The 26,986-nt window shown below is 44.5% G+C and overlaps 1 protein-coding gene across 5 annotated transcripts in view; it reads left to right on the forward strand.

The window, feature by feature from the left end:
• LOC138363901 (uncharacterized) overlaps nucleotides 1–26,986 on the forward strand; it is a 329,278-nt gene that overhangs the window by 39,441 nt on the left and 262,851 nt on the right. Inside the window, exon 2 of one of the 5 annotated variants that reach the window (XR_011228246.1) lies at nucleotides 1–4,662. This exon is cut by the window's left edge and continues 675 nt beyond it. The exons of the other annotated variants lie outside the window; for them this stretch is intronic. The gene's annotated coding sequence lies outside the window, so the exon portion shown is untranslated. Of the gene's footprint in view, nucleotides 4,663–26,986 lie in introns of those variants that run through there. 5 annotated transcript variants of the gene reach the window in all.

Genomic DNA, 26,986 nt, shown 5'->3' on the forward strand with positions numbered 1-26,986 from the left:
TGTGGTCAGGTGGCAGGACCTGTGAAGTGTTAAGGTGAACGTTTCTGGGTCTCTGGAACGCGATAACGTGGTGTTCCTGATTTGTAACTGCAAAGTCTCTCTTTATTGGGGAAGAAAATATTATATAATTGGCGGAGCTCCTATAACCACAGATAACGGCATTAAGAGCAAGGACACTAACTACGTCCTTTTATTCCAAGCTAACAAAGAAGGCTCCGAAGGAAGCAAGCTAGTTTAAATATATGAACGAGTCTTTAGGGTCGACCACTGGATGGAATGAACAGAGGACGCGTTTTGTATAAACCTGTTTTTCATTGATAAACAAGTGGTTTGTTGGCTGGATTAACAATCATTTGTCCTTTATTGACGAGGGCGGTCTGGCCGATTAAAGTACTATTCTCCAACAGTGCTTCACTGACATCCGCTTCTCGAATAGCAAGTCTGTAAATGCTTCACTAGTGTACTACAAACACAAATAATAGCCCAAAAAACTAATTACATAATGTATGCCTAATATACATTGAATTTTATTGCATATTAAATTATGAATGGGAACAAACACATTCTTATTACGGTGTTAAAATTGATGAACCCGTCTCGTGGGACGGCCTCTGCACTAACGAGCCTGACCTGAGGACGAGTCGAGTAGTGTGGCTGGTGTTCACTATAGTGTGCGGAAGCCATAAAATGATGCATGCATAAATATTTCTGCTGCAGCCACACTAACACCTGCTCTGATCATCGTTCCTTTAATCTGGCAGTAAGATTTGTTGTCCACCATGAAGAGGATGACCTCAGTTACATATACGAGGCACTGTTGTTTGGGCCTTATTTGTGGTCCACCAGACTCCACCTTCCTTAGTTCTCCTGTAATTGTATCCTTAAGTTAATACAAAAACCTCTGCCAGTGCTTTGGCATCCTCCCTGGTGTGCCTGAGTTTAGGGCCGGCAAAGTGGGTCGTGTACTTCAGTCTCGGGCAGTAGGTTAAGGAGTGCGCCAAATGGCTTGTTTATTATCACCTAGACCATCTAGGTCGTAACACTTTCAACTGAGAATATTCGACGGAACTAAATCTTTTGTATGGGACTTGCCTCTTTTTGTTGTACCAATATCTTTTCTCCGTTGTACCCGTAGTCGTCGTCTCTTCTATAGCCCTCTTTTAATTGCCTCGTCCATAGTGTGTCTCTTCAAAATCTATTGTGCCTCTACGAGGCCAATGTTACACCTGGCGATCGTTCCCTTGGTTGTCTTAAATTATGTTCAATCAATTGACCTGGTTTCTATTTTTGGGGTTGAACCACGGCGTGCCCTGGGGGGTAGGGGAAGGGGAAGGTAGGCCCATGTTATCAAATACCCGCAGGTCATTCCATGATCAGTTATAACTATAGCCACTTTGTTGTGGAACTGGCCTTGGTGACCAGGCGTCTCCTCCTCTTAGCCTCTTTGTCTGGGCCTGACGTTGTCTCCGGTCTGTTCTCCATCTCGCTCTATTAAATTGACCTTTTATTCTTGCATTTGACATGTATACATTTTCTACTGTATCCTCGGTGCCTTATCGAAGAGTTAGGAGTACGGACTGGGTACTCCTTGAAATACTTAGTCAGTCCATAATTTATCTAGGTCTACTTGGAGTAATAGTTTTAACATCACCACATACAGACAAGGTTAGAAGACTCCCTGGCTTCACGTTTTCTCAGTTGATGCCGTTGATGGGTTCTGTCAATTTGGTGCTTGCTGCACGGTATTGGCCGGGTTGCCTCTGACTGGAAAAGAACATCGTTTGGTCTAGTTTCCCTTTGTCCAATGACCTTGTAAAAGAATAAACAAACAGGAGACAAACAAATGCCTAAATCAATAACAATTCCATACACAAGTAATCTTTGTTTCATGTCATGGAAAAGTACCGAGGGAGGTTAAGAGACCTGCCTTAACATGAGTGAACTCTTCTGGCCTGGGAGCACGAAACTAACCCTTGTATCTCCGACTGGAACCACCGAGTTCCACTGATTTGTATAATCAACACTGGTGATAAAGGCATTGTAACAACTCTGGCAATATTCTTGGCCATCACAGCCCGAGGGTTACCCATAGATACCCAGCAAGGCAGACCTTGGTCCCAGACAAGAGGATACAGGAGAGTGCACGGATGGATATGCACTTTTGGAGATTCCACGCTGATATACATCTGGTCATACTTGTACAACTTAACAGTCGTGAAATTCCATTCTCTCATACCAGGACAAACTTGTGGCATCTCCTTACTCTAATGGGTGATGTAGTCGTTCGTGTCTGTGCAGCCTGAGATTTACTGCCTATGGTATTTATATTAACAATTTTGTTTCCTTGTAGTTTCCCGTTCGGTATGCCGGCTTTGGCTTTTAGGTCCCTTCCATAAGTTATTCCTACTCCCACTATATATTCAAATGTAAATACAGTGATCACTCATTCCCATGGGGCTTCGGACTTAATTTCCCATATATGTGAATCGTTTAGTAAATTCGAGGTAAAGTCAAGCAGGTTCATCACTACCTCTAGTCATGTGGGTCCCCTGACATGTTGGCTTAAAAGGTTTCTTGTTACCATGTCCAATAGTTTAGCTCACATTACACCACAATACGGTTCTTGCATCTATCCATGGTTGAAGTCTCCATGATTGAAGTTGGGATCGATTTCTAATAGGCGACAGAGTCTGCCCTTTCAGTTATTGTAGGTGTTTGACAAATATAGTAGGTCTTGCCTGGGTCTTTGCCATTTAAAAAAAGTTATAAACCGCAGCTACTATCTTTAGTCCTCCCATCGTCATGGTGCCTGTTATGTAGTATCTGAACTTCTCGCAGCCTGGGGTATCCATATCCTGGAAACTCCAGACCTTTATCAGCAGGCCCGCCACTCCTCCCCTTCCTTCCCTTTGTAGTGTGTTGTGTAATATTGGCGTGAGTACAGACTTGTGGCACACCAGCATTACGGTCCAAGTAGTCAGTGAGGTGTTTGAGGAATCTTACTTTCATTTTGTGGTTGTCAAAGAAATATTTTGTCGGAAGTGGAAGGTCATTCATAATTTGTATTTTCTTTTAGTCAAGCCAGTGTGTCGATTGCTTTTACAGAGTCTACTGACAAATATTGCCTTGATATATTGTGTAGTTAATGTGCAGCTTCTCAGTATGTTAAGATGGTCTTGTGCAGGTCGGTTGGACGTGATTAATTTTCCAGGGTGTCAGTCTGGTAGGCGTTTTGTGCTGCCCATAAAAAAAGTTTCGGATCTAAACAAATCACAGGTTTTTATACCGGTGCTTTCAGGCCGTTGGGAGTCGGTAATTTCTCCATTAGACCCGAGTGTTAGGAACAATAGTTTCAACTAGAGATGGGGGGGGGAGCACCTAGGTTTAAGTCGCCTTCATCGTTCTTACACGCAAATTTGGCTCCAATGTTTGTCATTATGGTGGGTTATATTTGTGATATGGTATCCATACATGAAATTCCAATCCCTTTATACTGTGCAGTGAGCAGGTTATTTAAGTCCAACTATAAAGCTCTTAATGTCGGTCGCGCATAAAACTTTTTCAAGAGCAGACTTTGAAGCACAGAATTATTCCTCGTCCTGTGACGTTATATGTACTGGTAGCTAGTTGTGTAGTGCAGCCAGTTGTTTAACCTGACACTGATAGTCTGTGTGCAAATATTGTTTCTGTAAAACCTGCATGCTACTGCAGTCCTTCCTGTAGAGGACTGAACTGTGATATCGATGTGGACAGTTCTCGTGGGATCTTCAAAATTTTAATGAGTCAATTATTTAAAGTGTGACGGCTTTGGAAAGAGCAGGATTCTAATCAACCCTAGTGGCGGGTGTGTGTACCCACCCCACACACATCGAAACTACGACGTTGGTACAACGTTGGAACAAGTTTTAACACCTCCTAACCAGTTATAACCAATATAGCAAGTTGTAACAACGTTCTAATACGTCATAAACACGTTAAGCCAAGATGTAACAACTTTATTACAAGTTGTAACAAGCGGAAAATAGACAGTTACGGTTTGTTTCCAGGGTAGTACCTGAATTGTGGTATACAGTTGAAGAGGGATTTCAGTGACAGGAATATTGCATTCAAAAGAAATGTAGTTTCGTGAGATTGTATGCATTTTTACTCGGCCATTTATCACACAAGGAGTAAGTTGGTATGTTACACCACTTAGTGTGTTAACGGCACATAATAATTTGTCTCCCAGCAATGCTGAAGATGGTGTCTCGTGATTTGAAGGAAAAAGATCGTGTTGACTTGAATGATTCTTTTTAGTATGGTTAGAAGCTTGTTCTTTCCTCATTTTGACGATTCTTGTGAATCTTGGGCACCAAGAATTACCTTCGTGGCCTCATCCTGTATTACTTCTATTTGTACAAAACAGAGGCGGGGAAGCCAAGGGCAGGGCATGATAATCAACTAGGGATCTAACATGTTAAATAGTCTAGCATATTTAACATTTATACCAATATTCTTACTAGTATTTTCTGTGATTTCGCTTCTAACCAACGATGTAGGTCGTTTACAATGTCACTGATGATACCTACTACAAGGTATTTGTGCTGCCCACATGTTTCTATTGTTTGGTTGTTAACTTTGAAAGCTAGAGGCGCACTGGCTGTTTTTGGGAGAGAAAGTTATGTATTAAGTTAAAGACCGAATTCAATGCTTTTAGCAGCGAGTTAATCAAGTAGAGATTGCAGTCTTGTTTGGATATTTGAAACAAATTTCGTCGACATTAGATGACGGCTTCATCAGCTAGTGTGGAACTAACAGTTTTCGTGCATTAGGACATTGAACATTGTTGCGCAAAGCGCACAACTCTGGGGTGTACACAAATCAAAGGGTGTAGAATGTTTACTTTTGACCCCATTGAAAGAACTGAGGCAGTTCTGATACTCGGGTGCCCCTTGAGCTATGTCAACAGTCTTCCACTAACCCCAAAGAGGCTAATCGTTCTAAGATTTATTTCCCCTTTTTTGCTGTATCAAAAGCAGTTTTGAGGTCAATAAATGCCACCTAAGAGCATGGTCCCTGTAACAAAATATTCAGCAAAGGAAGTTTAAATGCGTCTTTCAGTACGGGAACCATTCAGGTTAGGGGCAAGTTGGGGTCTAATTTCAAACATTAACCTGTCGAGTGTAATCCTCTCAAGAACTTAACACTTAAATGATGTCAGACATGGGGTCTGAAGGCACGAAGAAATCACAGTAATGTGATGTATCAATGAGAAAATGAGTAGGAGCTTGAGAGAAGGATTCGAATCTCTGTTCTGTGTACTCCCAAGCATCCCAGGCTGGAATTCTTTTGACCATGTTGTGGTACAGTTGTCTAAGGTGTTTGCTTGGGAGTCCTCAGAGCTTAGGTTCGACTCCTCCTCACGGCTTCTACTAATTTTTTCGTATGGGTCAGAATGTTTGTGAATTTGGCTTTGGGTATTAATAGTCGGTATCCAGCGGTCGGGTAAGATACCATGCCTCAGACTTTGATTAATTAGTTCTAGCAGAGGACTATAGTAAGGGAATTGAGGATGTAAGATACAATTGCTTTGCAAACCAGGACAAGAGGTAAGAATTGAAAACGTGGGATGAGTCATGTTGCAATGGTGTTCCATTTAAAGGTACAAGCTTAGTAAACGGAAATTTTGACAGTTACAAAATAATAGTTAAGGGCATGAGTTGTGAACGAAGTTAGAAGGGAAAATCAAAATGATTCCTGTAGTTTTTAAAAATGTTTCGTACATTAGGGAGTGGAAGTATAGTTTTTCAACTGTAATTTTCATGGCAATATTCTTGAATGAGGGGAAAGGGGAGAAATCGAGGAGAATTAATAAAAAAAATCAAATTGATTCGTACAGTAGATAATTTTGTATACTTTAATTAAGGATTAGCAAGAAAGATACAGGAAGCATTAGGCTTAAGTTTCGGGAGAAGAAACGTTTAGGGAAATGTTTCAAATTGCTTCGGTTTCAGTGAAGCAAAAAAGGATTTACAAAGGATAACAGTGTAAAGGTTACTTCAAGGAAGGGTTTCTAATTGATTGTGAAACAATTAAGGTTGACAGATAGTAGATATGCATGTCGAGGTTAGTGCAAGCATGAGCGAACGTTTAGGGGGTGTGGAATACAATAACTGTTAGCAATGAATTTTCCCGTACAAGTGCAAAACACCTTCCTGACCGTCTCCCCTTCCATTCACCAGGTGACAAAAACTCCCCCCCCCCCCCCCCACCCCCGGCTCCGCCCACTCTACGCATTTAGTGTAAATAATGTATGCATCACTAACTATTCTTACCTAACCTAAATAGTCCTATTGTATGTAAATGAGCGATTTCTGTGTGATACCAACACCAAGTATCCCTCAGTACGCCCTGTTAAAGCACCATTCACCTACCAGCGAGCCATCGTCCTGTTGATTCACCATTCATTTAACGGTTCATGCCGTTATCCACCACCTACCTGCTCCTCCATCTAACAGTGACACCTAGCATCTGTTTTTTTTTTAACTAGCGTTGAGAATCATACATTAACGATTCAACCCAACCTAGCTTTCCTAACCTAACTGTGATGTGTTCGTCATCCAGTGTATTAAGCACCATGTATTATGCTCCATATAATAAAAATGTTGAAAAAAAAGGTTGAGAAAGTAAATTATATATTTTTTAAATGTTGATAGTGAGTAGTAAGGATAATCTAGTGTCAATTATACTGTGTTAAATCATAAATCTCCGATATAGAAACAAACACTATAGTTTGAGAATTAACATTTTAATGCGTTCTTGAACTCACAATGAAAATCTGTAACAACTTAAAGCCCTCATGCGCACAGGTACCCTATGCGCTGGCATTCTCAGGCACACGCACCAGACAACCAAGCTCTACATGGTAAAACCATGTAGGTCCTACTGATCTTTCGGGGGTTCCAGGGGCTTCCGTAGGTTGCAATCATTTGACCACATCATGGCCTGGTTGTCTGGGGCATATTCCTGGTAATGCACCGCGCATAGGTTCGAATCCTCACAACGGCTCCATATTTAATCATTGATACATCAGGTTAGTGTGATTGCTCTGTGTATCAGAGGTACATGTCAATCCAACTGGATGGGTACTCAACCCTCTCGAAGGGAACCTTTTCTTAACACTTAGACGTGCCTCACCAACATAGCTTGTCTCTCCACAAATTTAAGAGATTTACAAAGGCTCCAGACAAGATACTGATATAAACTATGCATAACAAAGAGCATTTAATCTAGACAAAGGGTTAAAATGTGCGTTGTTAAATAATATATTTCTGCTATACTTAACGACTCTCCTGAGGACAACTGGCCCAGTGTAGGACACGCCAGGGATGGGTCAGGTAATCTTCGTCTCCAAGACTCGGCCTTCACCTGTTCAGGCACTAACAGGCAAATTTATGTGGACTATGATGCATGGAGAAGTCATAGAGAAAGACAATTCAATGCAAATAGTATGTTAATGAAAATCAAATCCATATCCAGGTGTCGTTATTTACACAAGATGGTGGCTGTGACCACAGATGGGTGACCACTGCGGTCAAGCACTTACAGCTGCCCGAGGTTCAGGAACCACCAGGAGGAGGATGATGGTAACGTTTGTACCTGTAGTACTGAGGCTTGAAGCTGCTAGAGATTGCTGGTGGCATACACAGTCGGGGACACGTGTAAGAATATGGTACTTGGCTGCCCTCGCAACTCTGGTAGACAATCCATGCATAGCATCTGTTGGACTTAGTGTGCTTGTATTAAATATTCTCAGACGAAACATTCTGGGTTCGCGGCTATCTCCAGTGATACGAAGAAAGGGATTTCCATAGCTGTTGATGTTACATGTTGACTACATGTGTGTCTTCCAGGAGTGCGTGCGGGCAGGAGTGTTATAGAATCTCTAATAATTGAGAGGGATCAAACATGTTTGTGTAAAGGCCACGACTAATAAAATATTACATAATGGCTTGGTCTATCCATTAAGAATTGAACGAAGATATAATAAAAATTACGAGTAGTGAAGCGTCAGGCGAGAGGTAGTCGTAACTAAGAACTATAGGCTGTGGAGAAAGCTCATAATGACCTACATTACTAGGATGAGCCGATCACCAGTCATGAGAATCGCCGCCGGCGCCACTGGTACAGCAGGCAGCACACGGGTTTGTTCTCTGGGAAACTTCAGATTATGAGCAACCATCAGCTCAAATCCTCGCTGTTTTGAGGAACAACCCACCAATACCCAGTTTCAAAGCTCTTGATGTACCATGTTGACTGTTCCTGTGTCCGACCGCCAGGAGTGCGTGCTGCAATGTTGTTTAGAAGTAACGTTGCAGATTTCTAATGAAATTCTAGGATAAATACCGTGGCAGACTATCTGTTGTACACGTGGCTAGTTTTGCAGTTACCACAATGGTCGGGTCACCTGGCTCACAATGGTCTATTTTCGTGTGAGAGAGCCGTACCACTGAGCAGGTCGATACCCTGTGAGAAATGCCACCATGACGCACCTTTAAAGGTGTACTGAGGATAAGTGAAAAGTAGACCAAACTGCTAAACGAGGTGTTAGGTATCCCAGTTTCCACCTGGGAAAATCATTTTACGACCTCCGTTGAAGGGAAACAAATTTATTCAGACCTTAGGAGTGTCTCGGTTATTAGGTAGGAATGTGAATCGGCTCTCACTACGGAGAGACGTCAACAGGAAGTCGAGGAAATGGAAGCAGTTTTCAGACAACGAGGGACAGTTCACCGAGGTACAGAAAGTAGAGAAGAAAACTGCTATCGAGGCTACTCCCGGTACTTCGATCAGCAAGAAGCCAGACATAATGAACCTAGAGAGAACAGCACCAGTCACACACCAGCCAGTGTCAGACTCTGCACATCTTTCCAAATTGCAGACATAGAATTGAAAAATTCCAAAACCCATAATTCACAGACAACTTTCCTACAGCATAAGGCATAGTAACGACAATGGAAAAGCGCCAACCAGAGCTCAAAAATTCCATCACGGTCAACGTTAAAGGAGAAATTTATTACTAAAAAATGACACAACCAGACCAAAAGACAGCAAATTACCGAGACACGGTAACATTCCTGCAAGGAAAACCTTAAAAGTTGGACCCTTCAAAAATACACACAAACGTCGTGCTGTTGGAATATCCAGTAGACTTTCCACTGGATCCAATCCTAGAACACAGGTAAATCTGTACACCCGTGTACAGCCACAACAGAAGCCAACGCTCATAGAATACAATTCATCACGCAACTCCAAATCAGAAAATGCACAAAACCACTGCAGAATTACAACATGGAAGCAAAATACAATAATTTTCAGTCTATAAAACAGATTTACAGTTTTACGGAGGTCCAGCTGAAAAACATTTTTTTATTTTTACATGCAAAGCATGCAATTTAAATACAATAAAAACAATACAGAATACATAACAAAAGAAAACAATAGACCACCGTCCAGAAGGGCCGACCGCATAGCACAACAAAACACATACACTAGAAAAACATAGAAAAATACAGCATACATCAAAGCACAAAACATAATTCAATGGCAAACTAGCAATCACAGTAACATCACAAAACAAAACCTCCAGAAAAGCAAAACATACATTAAGAGGCACAGCAGGAAACAGAACAGGACAAACACAATATCCTTCCAAACAAAACAAAGAACAAACACGTACAACAGGTAAAGCAATATAAAAACACCAGGTCAAACGCACAGCACAAACAAAACAGGAATAAAAAACACACACCAAGCCATCCGCCCCTTAAACAAAGGGCGAGGCCAAAATAAACAATAATAATAAACAAGCATAACACACACACCTGAAAACAAAACAGGCACAAACACAACATACATGCACTGGCCTGAAGGACCGAGCATAAAACAACAAAGTACAGCAAGAAACATACGACACTTCAACACAAAACAAATCAATACAAATTTATACAAAGACACTAAACACCGGCCTGAAGGGCCGACAACAAAAACAGAAACATAAGGAAACAAGGAAAAGAAACAATACCGGAAATATAAGAAATACAACAAAACAACGGTCATGAGAACAAACATAACACCGGCCTGAAGGGCGCACAATAGGTACAACACAGTTCAAACAAACCACAGGTCCAAACACACAGCAAGCACACAGACTACTAAAATTTCTCATACTTATCCGGCCACTCCGCCGCCGGGAATCGAATACAATACGCGTCCCAAAGTAACATGACGTCCTCCGTAACAGGATCATTACGAACCGTACGAGGATCAGGCATTAACTCCGGCACACCCACAATAAAACACCGAGCCCGCCGAACCCAGACGGAAGAAGGGCACCACGGAACAGGACACACGCGGTCAACAATGTCAAACCGCAAAGGATGCTCATCATGCGCCACTCCGGAGGCCAAGATGATAGGGAGAGGCTCCTTCCCACGAGGCCGGGCAATGGGCAGCGCACTGGGAGCCTCCTCAGCTGCCTCACAGGGCTCCTCGTCAACCACCGAACGTTGTACCTGCTGGGACCCCCGCCTCGGCTCGCACCAGAACCCACACCACCCACGTCTGTAGGAGCAACCACCTCCCACTGCGTAGAACCTTCTGCAGGAGAAAGAACAGGAAGTAAATCAGACGCACAACCATCGTCAACAGCAGACACATGGACATCAGCCACCACCAGCGACGTAGAGCGCGAAGCACCCGGAATCGCCACATCATCTCCTGAAGCTCCACCTGCGCCTCACGAACCGGGCGAACCAACGCCCGTCGCAGTACGGCAGCAGCCTCAACCCCATGGGGATCCGGGCCGCACACAACAGGATGCTCCACAGCCCCCCCCTCCCAACACCCAGCACAGCCGTAACACCTGGCGAGGGTGCAGGACCAGGCGCAGCAGCAGGAGTCGAGGAAGACGCAGACGACCCGCAGAGACCATCCGGAAGACCCTCGGGAGCAACTGGCACAGCGAAGTGACCAGCGACAGGAGCCACCGGAACACTCGGCGGAGGGACAACCACCGGGGGCATGTCGGGAGACGCAGGGGGGGCCGCATCAGCAGCGAATGGGACCTGCCCCTCTTCATCTCCGGAATCCACGCCCTGAGGGAGCGGCGGGAAATCCTCTTCCCGAAACAAGTTAACAGGTGTAGCAGGGGCCTCAGAGCACCCGGCAGCCTGATGCCCTAACTGGCCACACCGGAAACACGTACGGGGCTGCCGGGCATAATACACCCGAACGTAGTAACCCAGCAGCCGGACAGAAGATGGGATATCCGACCGCAGGCGCATACCTAAGGTACGGATGTTCGTCTGCTTCCCAGCATACTTCCCCGAGGAAAGCGTGTTCACCCGCACACTGATGACAGCACCATACCTCCCGAAGAAGCGTCGAAGAAGGTCTTCAGGGAATTCCAGGGGCGCACCGTGCACACTGACATATGTCAGGGCACCACTTCAGTCCGAGATCGTAACGGAGCCGGCGCCATCCGGCAACTGCAACGAACGCCATTCGTTCTGCCGGAGGAAGTCCCGATACTCCTCCTCCCGCACGAACTTGACAAACACCCGGTGGGCCGTAACAAGCTCAACTCCATAAACAGCCTCCACCGGGACACGAAGCATGTCGCTCATCACCAACTCAATGGCCGGATAACCAGCCTTGCACGAGAAGCATATTCCCACGGAATTCACCCGCAAAACAGGAGGAATTGCAAGGCCCCCCATGTCAAAACGGCCACGTCAGCACGCAGCCAGGCAGGCAACAACACTTGGAGGGCAGTGATGCCCCACCACCTGGCGACCAAACGGCAAACAACTCCAACAGCCACGGAGGGTCGGTAAACGTCCTTACTCCACGGCCGCTAGCAGTCGACTCCATGACGCAGAATGCCTCTCAACAAAAGACTTAAGCAATCGCTTGTGTACTAATGGAGAAGATCGTGCAGTAGACCACAGTTCCACAAGAAACGGTACAAGACAAGAAGTAGCACAAGAGGACAAACACATGGACATAGACTACCAATAACAGTCGAATAGTCACATCAGACCATCAAGATCCACAAAAGACACTGCAGTAAGCAGTGGCGAATAAAGATCAACGGTATCTTGCTATACAGGAGACGGATATAAACAATCAATTCAGTCAGATTTGCAGCGACACTGCTAGCGAAGTGGAAAATATGGTGGTAGATTCCGAAGAAGAGTTCTACTAGGAAAGGCACACCAACAGAAACTGTTGTCTGTTCATTACGAATTCTTCATTGGAACAAACGATGTCCTGGAAATAAAAACCCACTCTTCAGTATGCTGCAATCGGTACAAAAGCAGATGTAATAGTTTTACAAGAAACTGTCTACCCAGCCACGAAATCCTTTAGATTAGCTGGATATCACCAATATATTATACTGCATGAACAGGGGAGACGAAGGGTTAATGATCCTTTTAGATTAACACCATACCAAGGAAGAAAATAGACCCAGTTTCGTGTGGTGATGAGCAGAGGTATTAACAGTAACAGTGAATGACTAATATCGAGCTCCTCGTATATAATGTCTACAAGCCCCTATATGTAAACTAGCAGAGGAAGTGCTTGCCATGGAGATACATGATACAATTATTACCTGGGATTTTAATGCTCTTAATCAGGAGGTAGGTGTGACTGGGTCACCAAATGCAAACAAGTTCCATTTTGCTAAAGTTCTATGAGAAGTACCTGAGATTACACTTCTCAACCCTGGAGACTCCCTCCCCCCCCCCCCCCTCCCTCCACACATTGAAGGAGGTTCTAAAGTTAATCTCGACTGCACTCAAGCACCAGGCGAAGTGTGAAGTAAATCCGGTGATGACCAGTGATACTATGATACTTATTACAACACTAAACATAAAGATCTCCTGCACCACCTGCACAACCTACATGGAATGTAGTATAAAGGCCAACTGAAATGTATACCAGGACGAGCTTGAAAAATGGCATGCTACATACTCGCCACCCAAGGATTCGAACACATGAGACCAATCTCCAGAAAGCCATTACAGCTGCTGAAACAGCTATTCTAGTCATCCCAGGAAACACAAAACATAAGAACTATTTATTTCACAGTAAGGAAATTAAAGAACAAAACCACAGTCAACATCTTCAGAAAACAAAAAAACATCTCTAAAGAAAGCGCACACCAGTAGGAAGAACTCTGCTTAGAACAATGATATCAGAAGTTAGTTTCTAAAGAGTAAAAGGAGGCAAGATGGTGTGAATGTTGTCACTCAAAATGAGCATTGTAGTCTCGGAAAGATATAGGGACATTAAAATCCTGCAATGGTCAGAAGGCAGAAATGAAAAACTGGAAGAGTTGACGGCCATTCAAGAGAGCGAATGTGTACATGTGACGAATGTGATACTCCCTTTACTAAAACAAGAACTAATCAGAGCCCCCCAAAAAATGCTGGCAATAACACTGCACCTCGTGCTGATTACATTACATATTCAATAATCGCACATGTAGGTCTTGCTGGAGAACAAGGGTTTTTGTATGTTACCTATGCATCTTGGGAGCTAGGCAAACTACCGACCTCTTAAAATAGGAGACATCATTCCGATTACTAAACCGAAAGGCAATGGCAATTACAGACCTATTTCAGTAACATCATGTATTAGAAAATAACAGAACTGATGATCGTAGAGAGGCTACTGTGAAAGACTGGAGACCAATATATGAATATATTTGGTTTTACTATAGTAGGTACTGCAAATTGCATGGCAATAGGAAGGAAGAGTCTTCAAACTTGCAAGCCAACAAGCATTTTAACACATTAATTATACAATTGTAAAGAGAAAAATGCATAGTCAAGATTCACAGGTATGCCAAAGTAAAGCTGAAAGGCCTAGTGTCAGACTACAATTGTATGAGAATGGTACTCCTCAAGGAGTCGTCCTCAGTCCTAGTCTTGTTAACGAGGTTTTCTGTATGGATGTTAAAATGACATTTGTAGGAGTTAAATTGCTAAGCTTTGCTGATATAGCAGTAGGTCCTTCACTTTTTAATAAAGCATAAGTTGCGCTAAATAAAAGTAACATCTGAATGCAGCATTTTATGACTAAAAATATATGCACACAAATCTAGGGCAATGAAACTAGGTGACTGCACTCCAGAATGCACTCTATTAAGACCAAAGAACAGCGCCTTTCGAATGAAGTAAGCTATAAGACTCAAAAGCCCCCAGGTGTGGATGGAATTAAATCCAAAGTCTTAATGGAACTTGCAGAAGAACTATGCCTACCGCTGAAAGTACTTGACACAAAATCTCTTGACCATAGGGTAGTCCCCTCCTAGATTTGAAATATTGAAATGTCCCTCCTTTTTCAAGAAAGTCAGAAAGTCGATATAAAATACCAGCCGATCAGCTTGACATCACCCCTGCAAGCGCATGGAGAGTCCTCTCTCTCCATGGGAGGGAGGGAATAAAATATTGGGAAATATTGCAGGGAGGGAATAAATCACCACTACAGTCTTATACAATCAACACATGGATTGTTAAACAGATTGTGCCTTATAAACTTGATCACATTTTTGGGAATGGTAACCAGAGACTCAAAGACCTTTCAGTGACCTTCCGATAAGGAAAAAAAGGTAATGGTTCAAATGTATAAATCTCGGGTTCGTCCCCCATTTGGATTACTGTATACATGCATGGAGACATCATTTTCAGAAGGACATAGCTGCTCTGGAGGAGGTGCATCATTGGGCAACAAGTCATCCCTAACCCGTCCTCTTAATATTTCGTCATTTTTCCTACGTTTGCCGGTATGAACAAAAGTGGACGTAATTTGAAATGAGGCTCACGATAGTGACGTACTGTCCGGCTTACTCAAATTGAGAGAGAACCTTACGTAGTCGGAAACTCACGTCCCGTCTTCCGTTGGAGTGGACTCCCCAGGCAGAGACAGCATTCACCGACATAAAACACAAGCTGGCGGAATTCACCTTGCTCGTACACCCAGTGTCGGCGATCTTCCTGCCCTCCTAACCTACCAGAGGACCCATAACTTGCTGTTTTGGAAAACAAAAATCCAACATATTTTCAATTATTTTTCATTTTCAAATTACGTCCATTTTCGGCGATACGGGCAAACGGCCAAATTCAGATGTAATTTGTAAGAGGACAGGTTGCGCCAGTCATCTCTCATATCATGAACGTTTGAAGGCCACAGGACTAACACTGCAAACCAGGCATTACGGGGCGAATCTCATTGAAACTTTAAAAAAACTGAACAGGTTAAAGGATGTCGATTCCGGATATTTTCTTCAGACGGTCAGATGTATCACAAACAAGGCGCAACGGTTTCAAGCTCAACCAGCCACAATGATGGACTGAGAACAGGAGACGCTTTTTCACCTACAGTTCACATTAACCCATGGAAACGCCTACCCACCAAAGCCATAACTGCCAAAATTGTTTTAAAATATACGTGGAAAAGATCATAAAGGCAAATGGTGGGGACCTTCGACATGCCGCCGGCTTCCTGTCTTCGAGGCCACTAGGGTTAGTGGTCCTCTTGTAAATCAGGCACCTTGTTAATTCAAGACATTAACCGACAGTGGCTTACTCGATGCCACTATCTTGGCGTATTGTTAGATTCTAAGATGACCTTCACACAGAAAATTCAATATCTGAGAAAGGCCAAATTGCAACTGAATGATAGCAATTACAGGGCCCCCGTCTAGGAACAGGACAGTGCTAATGTTTTACTTGCCTTACTCACTCCTTCTCCTGGACATTGGGCATTTGTTGTGGTTATTCAAAACGAAGCAATGCAAGACATAACAGGGGCTCCGAGATGGAATGAATTTTCACATGAAAATATATATTATGGCTAAAACTTAATATTGATTGTCTTAGGCTTAATATAATTTTTACGTAATATAATAATTATCAACTTTGTGCCATGTAACAGAGAAAACATGTGAACATTTACATACCAGAATATAGCATAGAATAAGCAAATAATTAAGAGATAGACGAATGCAGAAGATGTAGTGACCACAACACTTCAGCTGCAACATCAGGATCTGTGGGAGGTTACAAGAATTTGACCAACTATGAACCACTTATTTTGAAGAATGGAATCATTAGGAGTAGTATTACACCAGGCTTCAATTACTTAAACGTAAGGATATGGTTGAGACAGAGGTCTTGAGCAGCACAAGCAGGCCAGAGGTGGAAAGATATTAAAATCCACCCTACAAACGTGCTGGGTGACCAAAAGAATTTTTTAGTTTGTGAGAAAAGTGCGAGTTTAAAGATTTTTACAAATTAAGCTTTAAAGAATTTGCAAGGGCAGGTATTGGCTTATTCCCCAAATTTGGAGCTTGTGACAGTTAAAGGCGAGTAGGTCTCCACCTAGAGCGGTGACACTGGCATACCCAGGATGTAGTAAGATACATGATTGACCACAGCCCTGCACCTTCCTCCAATCAAAAGTTGACCCAAGATGATCACGTGTGGGAATTTCTCAGCAGGTCTTTATTTATGTTAAGATTAGTTATAACTGAGTGGACTGTATGATTGATTTAAAGACCTACTAGGCGTTACCACTTACACAACCTTGGGAGGTTGATTTAATATTGCTAAATCCACCTTATAATATGATGTAATCATGAAGTTAGTAAATCATGGTAATTAACAAATTTCTTTAAAGTTAGTAGACTACAATTATGAATTACTAAGTTAGGAAGGCTTAGCTACAGAGTTGATTTGCTCGAGTGGAAATTTTTAGACTGTCCAAATTTTCGCTTAGTTGGTGTGTCGAGGGCCAACTAGGCTCCATGAGGCTCCAGTAAACCTAAGTTGAGGCGGCGTGCTCCCAGGTTGCTTCTATACATTATGTGGATAACATACAATGTAACTCCTGCAAATGCTGATATTTCCCCAGTTAATCTCAAATGAGTAGACTAACTTCCTATTTAGGCCTAAATTTACTGTTTAAATTCTCCTGCGGCGTAACGGCCGGTTAATTCTATCAAAGGTAAATATAACCATAAATCCCAGTAGAATGTTAATAACCGACCGGACATAATTTCCCTTGTGTGAAGGTAGCAGCAAAGTCTGGGAGCCGTGGGACGTCGGATGACCCACAAATTAGACGATGCTAGTTGGCATGGTTCAGCAGGGATCAGATCGAGCTCGTGTTGACGTGAGACTGTGCGCAAGTGACGCATTCTCATTCTATTTATCTCGTTCACTAACGAGACGATATTGACGTCCTTTTACACCCTAATATTTTAAATCAAATACCAAAGAACAATTTTCCTTTGTTCATAACATTGGATCGAAAGGTTTTCCGTGATTAAAAGCACATTTAAGAAATACTGTATACGTGACGTAATTATTATTTTGCCCGTGAAGCAACATGTCACGGATGTGGAAATTCAGCTTGGGATGGAAGTACACTTTAATAGCCTACCATTTGTTTGCGCTTCCTCGCTAGAAATTGTTAATAATTTTAATTACCCAAGACAACGCATTAATCTTGCTGCGTTACGGGTAAGTGCTTTGGGTGTCAGAAATTTCCGACATCACTGGCGAGCCAAACAAGCTAAGAGACAGCTCATAGGCCCTAACTGTCACTGTTACCTCAGATCTGGACAAGGAAGGATGTATGATTGAGTGCTTTAAGATTTTTGCAGGATTCCCTTTTGTGCTGTAGAGTTAAGCTTCATAGAGGAAACAATAGACCTCTGAATTACTATAGTAGTAGCCGATGACCTTCTGAAAAGATATATATGATGAGGCTTTACAGGTAACTGATGCAGGCTCTAGTGAGGGTCGTCTCACAGCCTTATGAAGTGACTAAGGACATCAGCCACAAGTCCAGGAGTAAATGTTGATAGTGAAGTGTTACCCTCCAGGTCTTCAAGGCAGTCCTGGCGAAGTGAGAGAGTCTGTAAGTCGGTGACCCGTGACATTTGCGCAGGAAGTGCCAGTGTGAAAATGGCCAGTAAAATTGTTCACTGAAACTCTGAAAAATGCACTGACACGAAATATTACTCACTGATGCGGGAGGGCAGCGATTGATAAGAGTTCTGTCGAGCCGAGAAACTATTGGTCAGCAGACAGTGTTAAGTATTGGCCAACAAGTAGTGAGTGGTTGTGTGGCTCTCGGCGCTTGTGTAGCTTATTAGTGTGGGAAGTCAGTTTCCGACAGCTACATGGGGAGGGGGGTGGCGAGTTGACTAGTAGAGCAACGAGCCTTTGCAACAGCCTACCTCTGAAAGGGAAAAAAAGAAAAAAAGGAAAAAAACTCTAAAAGATTCGGGAAAGTACCTGGGAACGTGACCTGTGACACGAGGAAGCCCAGTAGTGGACGGCTCAGCTGTGAGGAAGCTTGAATGTGAGGCTAATGAGTACCCACTGAGACTACCGATTTGTTTTCATTATTATTATATTTACATGCAAAGCATGCTAAGGAATACAATAAGTACAATAAAACAAGGTCATGAGAACGAAACACAACACCAGCCTGAAGGGCGCACAATAATTACAACACATAGCATAACAAACCACAGGTCCCATTCACACACCAAACACACAGCAATCACACAGACTACTCAAAATGCTCATACTTATCCGGCCACTCCGCCGCCGGGAATCGAACACAATACGCCTCCCAAAGCAACATGATGATATCCGGAACAGGGTTACTATGAAAAGTAAAAAGGATCAGGCATCAACTCCGGCACACCCACAACAAAATACCGAGCCCATGGAACCCAGACGAAAGAAGGGCTCCATGGGACAGGATGCACGCGGTCAACAATGTCAAACAGCAAGGGGTTCTCAGCATCATACGCCACGCCGGAGGCCAAGACGAGAGGGAGGGGGCTTCTTCCCACGGGGCCGGGCAATGGGCAGTCCACTGGGAGCCTCCTCGGCTGCCTGACAGGGCCCCTGTGCCAACCCCAGGACGTTGCACCTGCAGGGACCCCCCACGCCGGGCATCCTTCTTCAGCACCAGCACGAGGCCTCGGCCCGCACCAGCACCCTCACCACCGACGACCGTAGGAGCGACCACCCCCCACTGCGGAGAACCATCTGCAGAAGAAATAACAGGAGGTAACTCATTTGCACAAACATTATCAGCAGGCACATGGACGTCAGCAACCACCATCGGCGTAGAGCACGAAGCACCCGGAACTACCACATCATCGCCCGAAGATCCACCAGCGTCGAAATCCTCCACATCAGCTCAAGCAGTAGAAGAATGCCGGGAACGCTTCGGCTCCGGCCGCACATCCTTAGAGCCGGAGGCGGACCCAGAACCATGGGTCTCACGCCGTGCGAACCGACGCCCATTGAAAAACGGCAGCAGCCTCAACCACAGGTGGAACCGGGCCGCGCACATCCGGATGCTCCGCAGCCCCCCCCTCCCCCCCAAGCACCCAGCACCTCCGTGACAACTGGCGAGGGCCAGTCGCAGGAGATGAGGAAGATGAAAACGTCGGCGACTTGCAGAGACCATCCGGAAGACTCACGGGAGCAGCTGGGACAGCAACAGGAGCAGGAAGATCAGCCAACGGCACCGTAACATCCGGAGGAGGGGCCGGATCATCCGGAGTACCGCCGGGCGACGTAGGGGGAGCCGCATGAGCCAACGGGACGTCCACACCCTCGCCCACGGAATCCACCCCAACAGGGAGTGGTGGGAAATCCTCCTCCCAGAACAGGTTCACAGGAGCGACTGCAGCCCCGGACCACCCAGCAGCCTGATGCCCCAACAGGCCACACTGAAAACAGGTACGGGGTTGATGGGCATAGTATACCCGGACGTAGTACTCCAGGAGCCTGACTGAAGAAGGAACGTCAGACCTCAATCGCATCCCAAGGGTACGAATGTTAATATGCATACCCTTATACCTCCCCAAGGACAGTGTGTTCACCTGCACACTGACGACAGCGCCAAACTGCTGGAAGTATTGCCGGAGTAGGTCCTAGGGGAAACTCCAAGGGTGCCCCATGCACACTCACATGTCAGGTCACCACTACGGTCCATAATGGTCACAGAGCCGGCACCATCCGGCAGCAGCAAGGATCGACCCTCATAACGGCGGAGGAACTCGCGGTACACCTCCTCTCCCACTAATTTGACAATAACCCGGAGAGTAATAACCCAGCTCAATCCTGTAGACGTCATCCACCGGGACACGCATGTCACACATGACAAGCTCAACGACTGGGTAACCAACACGGCCTGTAAACTCAAGGTCCACGGAGTTCACTTTCACAACAGGGGGAAGAAGGCCTCCCATCGCAAGTGTGGTACGTCAACACCAGCCAAACGGCAACTGCAGGGAGGGTGGGGACGCCCACACCCCCAACCGCTCGGCAAACAACCACCAACTAACGAAGGGCTTGGCAACACGTCTATACCCCACGGCAGCTCGGGCGCAACTCCCTAGACTACCGAAAATGGTGGTTTGAAGGGTGCACCCAAAACCGGAGGATAGTTGGTGAGGGAGTGGCGTCATAGGAGACAGCAGCTGAAGCAGTGCAGAGATGTGGACCAGGAGAAACTCTTCGCCTCGAATGATAAGTCGGCTGTTAATTAATAATATGCACTCTTCTTGGTCGATGACGTTCGCTCAATGATTTACAAACCTTACATGTTCAGAGCCATGAGGTTAGTCCCCATCATGGAAATAAAATGTTAAAAATCCATTTATTGACCGATTATTATGGGACTTGTTTTAAAATGTGTGCCAACGTTTCCGAAATGTGTGCAGTTTCCTGTTTTTCCTCAGTTGTTTCTGCCTTTATAAAGACTGAAAATTTACTGTGGTGGATAATGATAAAGAGCAAATCCATCTCGAAAAAAGGAAGAAAAAGAAAACGCCTTATGGAAAAGCTAGCGAGTATTCGCAAGTAGTATTAACTCGGGGAAACTCGCCAACAAAGTTTGACTGTAATTAATGAACTTCCAGGCTGTGACCTTTACTGCAGAAAGTGAGCGATACCTTTCCTTGCATTTACCTTGCGATGATTTCGGGGCTGAACGTCTGTGGCCCGGTCCTCGACCAGGCCTCTTCGTTGCAGGACTGGTCAGTCAGGGTGTTGGACGCAGCTGCTGATATGTGATTTGCAGCCTGGTTGATCAGGTATCCTTTGGAGGTGCTTATCAAGCTCTCGTGAACACTGCGAGGGGTCGGCTAGTTATGTCCTTTGTGTAGTGAAAGCATGTTGAACGGTCTCTGATGTTGATACTTTGAGTACCTATTGCACCTCTGCTTCTCAACGGGGTTATTCTGCACATAATGCCAGGTTTTCTGGTCTCTTGTGGTTTTATTTTTGTGTGCAGGTTTGGGACCAGCCCCTCTAATATTTTCAAAGTGTAAATAATGTGATGTTGATAGTTAAGTGGCAGAAACAACAGATGAGGATGCGATACAAAATGAATAGTGATGTTGATTTGGCTATTGTTACAGCTCCACGTGCAGATTATTAATTTACCACTAGAACCCCACATGCCAGATGTAGTGAAGCCTGGTCTACTGACAACACTGCACCATTTGCTCAGAGTTTTACTGGAACACCAGGCTTGACTGTCCCAGCACCAACCACTCCTCTGGGATTTATTTATTATGAGATTTACAGAAGTATTTGGCATATGAAAGAAATTTAATTTGCATCACAAAGAATGTTCAATGCTTCTAACCTAGTAAAGAATGAGTGGGAAGTGAATGTAAAAGAGCTTGCCAGATATTTGGAACTGACAAAGTTGATGGGAATCGTGAAGGTGCCAATGATGTCAATGTTCTGGCAAAAAGGTAAAAAGTGGCATGTATCTTTCAGTTTTTGTATGACTTCAAAGCATTATGTAAAGATTGCAAAGTAATTTCATACTCATAACAATGCCATTCCCGAAGACAGTTCACACTCTCATTAAAGTTAGAACATTAATGGTATATCTAACAAAATCAAAACTTGCTACATTACTCAAACATCTGTCTGGATGAAGGCACAATGACATGGTGTAGCCGTCTATCTTCCAAAGATTTTAATCCAAATAAACCTGATAATTATGGAGTAGAGCTGTACATGCTAGCTGAATCTGACTGGTTACATCTTTGATTTTGAAGTATATGCAGGAATTGAGAAGACAACAATTCAAAGGGTTATGAGTTTGATTGCACCACTGAAGCGCAAAGGTTACCATTTACATATGGATAACTGCTATAACTCGCTTCAACTTAGGGAACAGCTGCTTAAACAGGGTGTATACACCTGAGGTACTCTCAGATTACAGCGTAGTGCACCCAAAGATCTTCAGCTAGAAGTAAAGAGGAAACGGTATTAATGAGAGAATCCATAAGAGCCGTGATGAGGGTTCGAACCTATGCCGTGGGTGTTCCCCCACACACGTCCTAGTCAACTAGGCCATGACATAGTATAAGGGTTGCAACCGGGAGTTCTACTCAACCTACAAGGATTTCCTGAGGCTTCCACTGAAGCCGGGGCAGGAGTTCCACCCCCCCCCCCACCCCCCGTGCACTCTGGCTCTGTCATCCAGGAATGTTCTCCCTCTGACTCCTCCTTTAATACGGAGAGTAATCACACTAACGTGACTGCATCTTTGAGAAAATCCGTAGGAGCTGTGATGAGGGTTCGAACCAGGGCATGCAAGGGAACACCCACTGCATAGGTTCGAACCCTCATCACGGCTCTTATGGATTTTCTCACTGATGCAGTCACGTTAGTGTGATTACTCTGTGTATAGAATATCATGTTAAAGGGTCCTTAACACTGGTACATTAATGAAGACTGTCAAGGCCAAGGAAAGCAAAGATCTTGTGGGGTTTTCTCATTTTAAAAACGTTGAATTAGTTGCTAGATTAAAAAGGGACCATGGTTGGGAGGCATTGAGATTATTTGGTTCAACATCTCTGCGAGTTTATAAGTTGTCTTGGGGATCTGCGAAATTATAGGCCTAAGGGGTTATCCAGGTTTGTGGGTCTTAACATTACCATTGCCAAAAAAGTAACGCGATTCAAAATAAACTGTTACTTTTTAATTTTAAGCCTTCAATCACTGTGTTCACTGCATCTGTGAGGAGGTTATAAAGGATGGTGGCGAGAAAGGTATCGCCACCATCATCGAGATCCTGACCAACAAAATGCTGCAATCCTAATCCATTTCCGTGTGCAACACAGAACTTGGCGCCTGCTTGGAAAGAAGAATTATCGTACCCCATTTCAACATTTGTAACGGATTTAACAAAACAGAATACTTCTCCTCCAACTATTGTAACAAAGCTACACACCGAACATTGTGTTCCTGAACAAAAGCTACATCAACCTCCTGCCTATGAAGCACCGAGATCAGCCGCCATGGAACGCAGCCCGTTGTCATTAATGGAGGCACAAATTAAATGAGTCATCGGAAGTATATATTTACACACCACCTATTTGTCAAAGCCCGGCCGGCCAAGACGAGCCGAAACTCCACGTAAAGAATCAACATCAGCCTCTGAAAATATTTCGGGCACTTTGGACAGAGGCACGCCTGGAGGCGGGGCTCCAGGCGTGACAGACCCCGCTTCAAAACTAAGCACAAATCATGACTGCTGGCTACAGTCTCAGCACCCCCCCCCCCCCCCACTCCGGCCTACCCACAAAGGGATGCCCACACGTCTGCACCGAGGAGGGAACCTCATCACAACCACTGACTTCAAACAAGCCACATTAGACTCCAGCACACCCTGTTCACTGTCCATGGTCTCCACCATTTCGAGAGAATCCTCAGGTTCCAGTGAACAAACTCTTCCATTCCTCGTGCGACGTTTCTGCCTGGGCACGAGAGTAGCCGGCAGAGACTCATGGTCAAGGCCTTAATGGCGACTGAGAATGCCTCATGATACACAGATAATGTAGTCATTTAACTTCTCCTTGTCTCCCCCTGCTGAATAATGACAAAGTAATAACCAGCAACAAATATATTTGACAAAACAATGAAAGAAGAATATTTAGTTGACTAAACCACACACAAGAAGATGAATGGGCAACGACGTTTCGGCCCGTTCTGGATCGTTATATAGTAGATTGTGATGAGACGATTAATTGAAGATTAAGCCACTCAAGAGGTGGCATGGGCATGAATAGCCAATAAGATGAGACGAGGGAGGAACGGGCATAATTATATGCCTGTGCTTACATGGGGGTAATGTAAAGAACAAGTTAACCTGAAATAATTCTTATCCGTTCTGGGTGGTAAGCCCTGCTCTATGACCAGTCAGTTTATTAGTTTAAGTGATCACTATACTTATCTAACAAGCAGAAATAGTACTCTTCCTTTAATTAGCAAAGTTCGTAGTAGATAACAGGAGTTGTTGGTGCTCGACCACACTGATTTTGCAGGATTGTTCACTCTTGTCGGAAAATCCGACACCATTTAATATCATACAGATAATAGCTGTGTTGTATAAACAAGTTAACCATAGAAAACGTAACTTGTAGTGGAATTACCGTCTATAGAAAACGGGATATCATCACCACATACTATTATAATTCACCAGCTATTCTGCTGGGAATTATTCTTAAATACATTAGTCTTTGGACTTTACCATCATAAAACATCTCATATAAATTAACTTAATTATCAATATTAAAGTAGAGTAAATGTGACCCTTCTATCACCTTTGGACATCTGGACAATGTAAGCCAGGCGTCAGGGTGAGGAAGGAGGGCAGCCATTGTTATACTAGACCAGAGGCTCAGGGAGCAATTCGGCTCCTGTTAAATTTACTTGGACGTAGTGTTATGGAAGCCAAAGGTGTACCATCTCCAACACGCTGTCAACAAATTCAAGTTAAGTGTTCTTTCCGAAACCCATGTATCTTTCATTTATGGCCATTAATGTCATTATATAGGGTGAGCCGGTTAGAGCACGACATAGCCTCAAACTAAAGGTAATTAAGCCAGGTCTTTATTGTTCCATGTATAGTGTTTTCTCTGATATAGCTTGTCATATATAGAACTTGGCTTCACAGCTAGCGCCCTTTTGACAGGTCAAGACGAGGAAGCAAGGCTTTGTACATCAGTTACTGGGTGATGGAAGCTACCTCAAAGAGGATAATTTGGTGTCTACATCCTAGTTATACCTGGTGTACTAACCTGCTGTACTATAAGATAAGGAACCTTTTCAATGTATGTAGTTAATACTGTAGTTTGATTGGCTGCATATATATTTAATAAACCCCCCTAATGTGTAGAGGATCGATTTGTGAGATTAAGAGATTATTGCAGAAATACAATCCACTTAACATCATACAAATTGCTATCGAAGTATATAAATTAACGTAAATATAAATTCATACAAATTAAATAAATATAAATCTCACAGGTCAGTTCCCACAACTCTAGCGTGTTTGTGGGCTAAGCTGGTCTCTCGCTCTCGGTGGCGTCTCTTCCCTCCCGTACTCGTGACGCATTCCCCAGCCGTTTTAAATCCGTAATTTCACGTGGTAGGTTCTTGATGACCTCCATTGCAGTGACCATTTCCCCATCCTTGTTACCTTTTTCTCTTTTCGCCCTCCTCTCTCCTTCCTTAGGTGGCAGTTTGTGAAAGCGGACAGGAACCTCTTTACCCTTAGTGCTGCTCTCTGACCTCCCTCCTCCTCTTTCATGACACTGTCTTCAATGCTGCCCTCCTCTCTCTTCCTCGCTCCTCTTCTCGTGGTCCACGGAAGTGCGTTCCCTGGTGGAATGCAGACTGTGCTCGGTCTGTCCGCTGTAAGCGTGCAGCCTGGAAGGGAAGAGACACCGCCGTCGGCAGACGGCCGATTCTTTTCTTTCGGAAGGCGAGTGCGGTGGCCCGTAGGGCCATCCGTACGGATAAACGTGATTCTTGGGCATCTTATGTCTCCACCATTAGGTCCGAAACTCCTCTGCCCCAGATCTGGAAGCGTATCGACAAGATATCGGGCAAGTTCCTTCCCGATGTTTCACCGGTCCTTCACCTCCGTGGTACTCTTGTGGGGGACCCGTTGCAGGTCGCTACCGAACTGGGTTCCCACTTTTCTTATGTTAGCTCTGGTCTTCATCTTCCTCAATCTTTCCTTCTTCGTAAACCTGTCCTCGAGTCCCGTCCTTTATATTTCTGCACTCGTCTTCGATTTCCCTATAACGATCCCTTCTCTCTCTCTCTCTCTCTGAACTTCATTCTTCCCTGGCCCTCTGCGGTTCTACGGGGGCGGGCTCCGATGGTATTCATAGAGATGCATCGCCATCTCCCTCCGTGCACGTCTCGGTATTTACCAAGTCTGTATAATTGGATCTGGGAGTCCTCGTCAGTCCCTGAGGACTGGCTCGATGCCGTTGTCCTCCCTGTTCGCAAACCAGGGTCTCTGGGAATATCCCCTAAGGACTTTCGCCCTATTGCCCTCACAAGTTGTCAGCAAACTCTTTGAACGTATGGTTAACATTCTTCTGATGTGGTTCCTGGAACACCATCACCCCTCCCCTTCTCAATTTGGTTTCCGCAAGTGCCGCAGCATGACAGATGTCCTGGTGAACTTGGAGGTCTATATTCGTACTGCTTTTGCTGCGAGACCTCCGTTGTTGCTGTCTTTTTTGACCTGGAAAAGGCTTACACCACTTGGCGATAACATATTCTATCCCAGCTTCATTCTTTTGGCCTTCATGGTCATCTCCCCCTCTTTCTTCGCAGCTTCCTCTCGTCGTTCCTTTCGGGTGCGGCTTGGTACTGCTCTCTCTGCCTCTTTTCAGCAATACGAAGGTGTGCCCCAGGGTAGTGTTCTGAGCACTACTTTCTTCTGGTTGCCCTCAATGGTCTTCTTTCCTCTCTTCCTTCAGGCGTCTTCTCTGCTCTCTATGTCGATGATCTTACCCTTTGCTGTCAGGGTGATGATTCGCCTCTCATTCAACGCCGGCTTCAACTTGCGATTG

Source organism: Procambarus clarkii, chromosome 12 (genome assembly GCF_040958095.1).
Source record: "Procambarus clarkii isolate CNS0578487 chromosome 12, FALCON_Pclarkii_2.0, whole genome shotgun sequence".
Classification (NCBI taxonomy): Eukaryota; Metazoa; Arthropoda; class Malacostraca; order Decapoda; family Cambaridae; genus Procambarus; species Procambarus clarkii.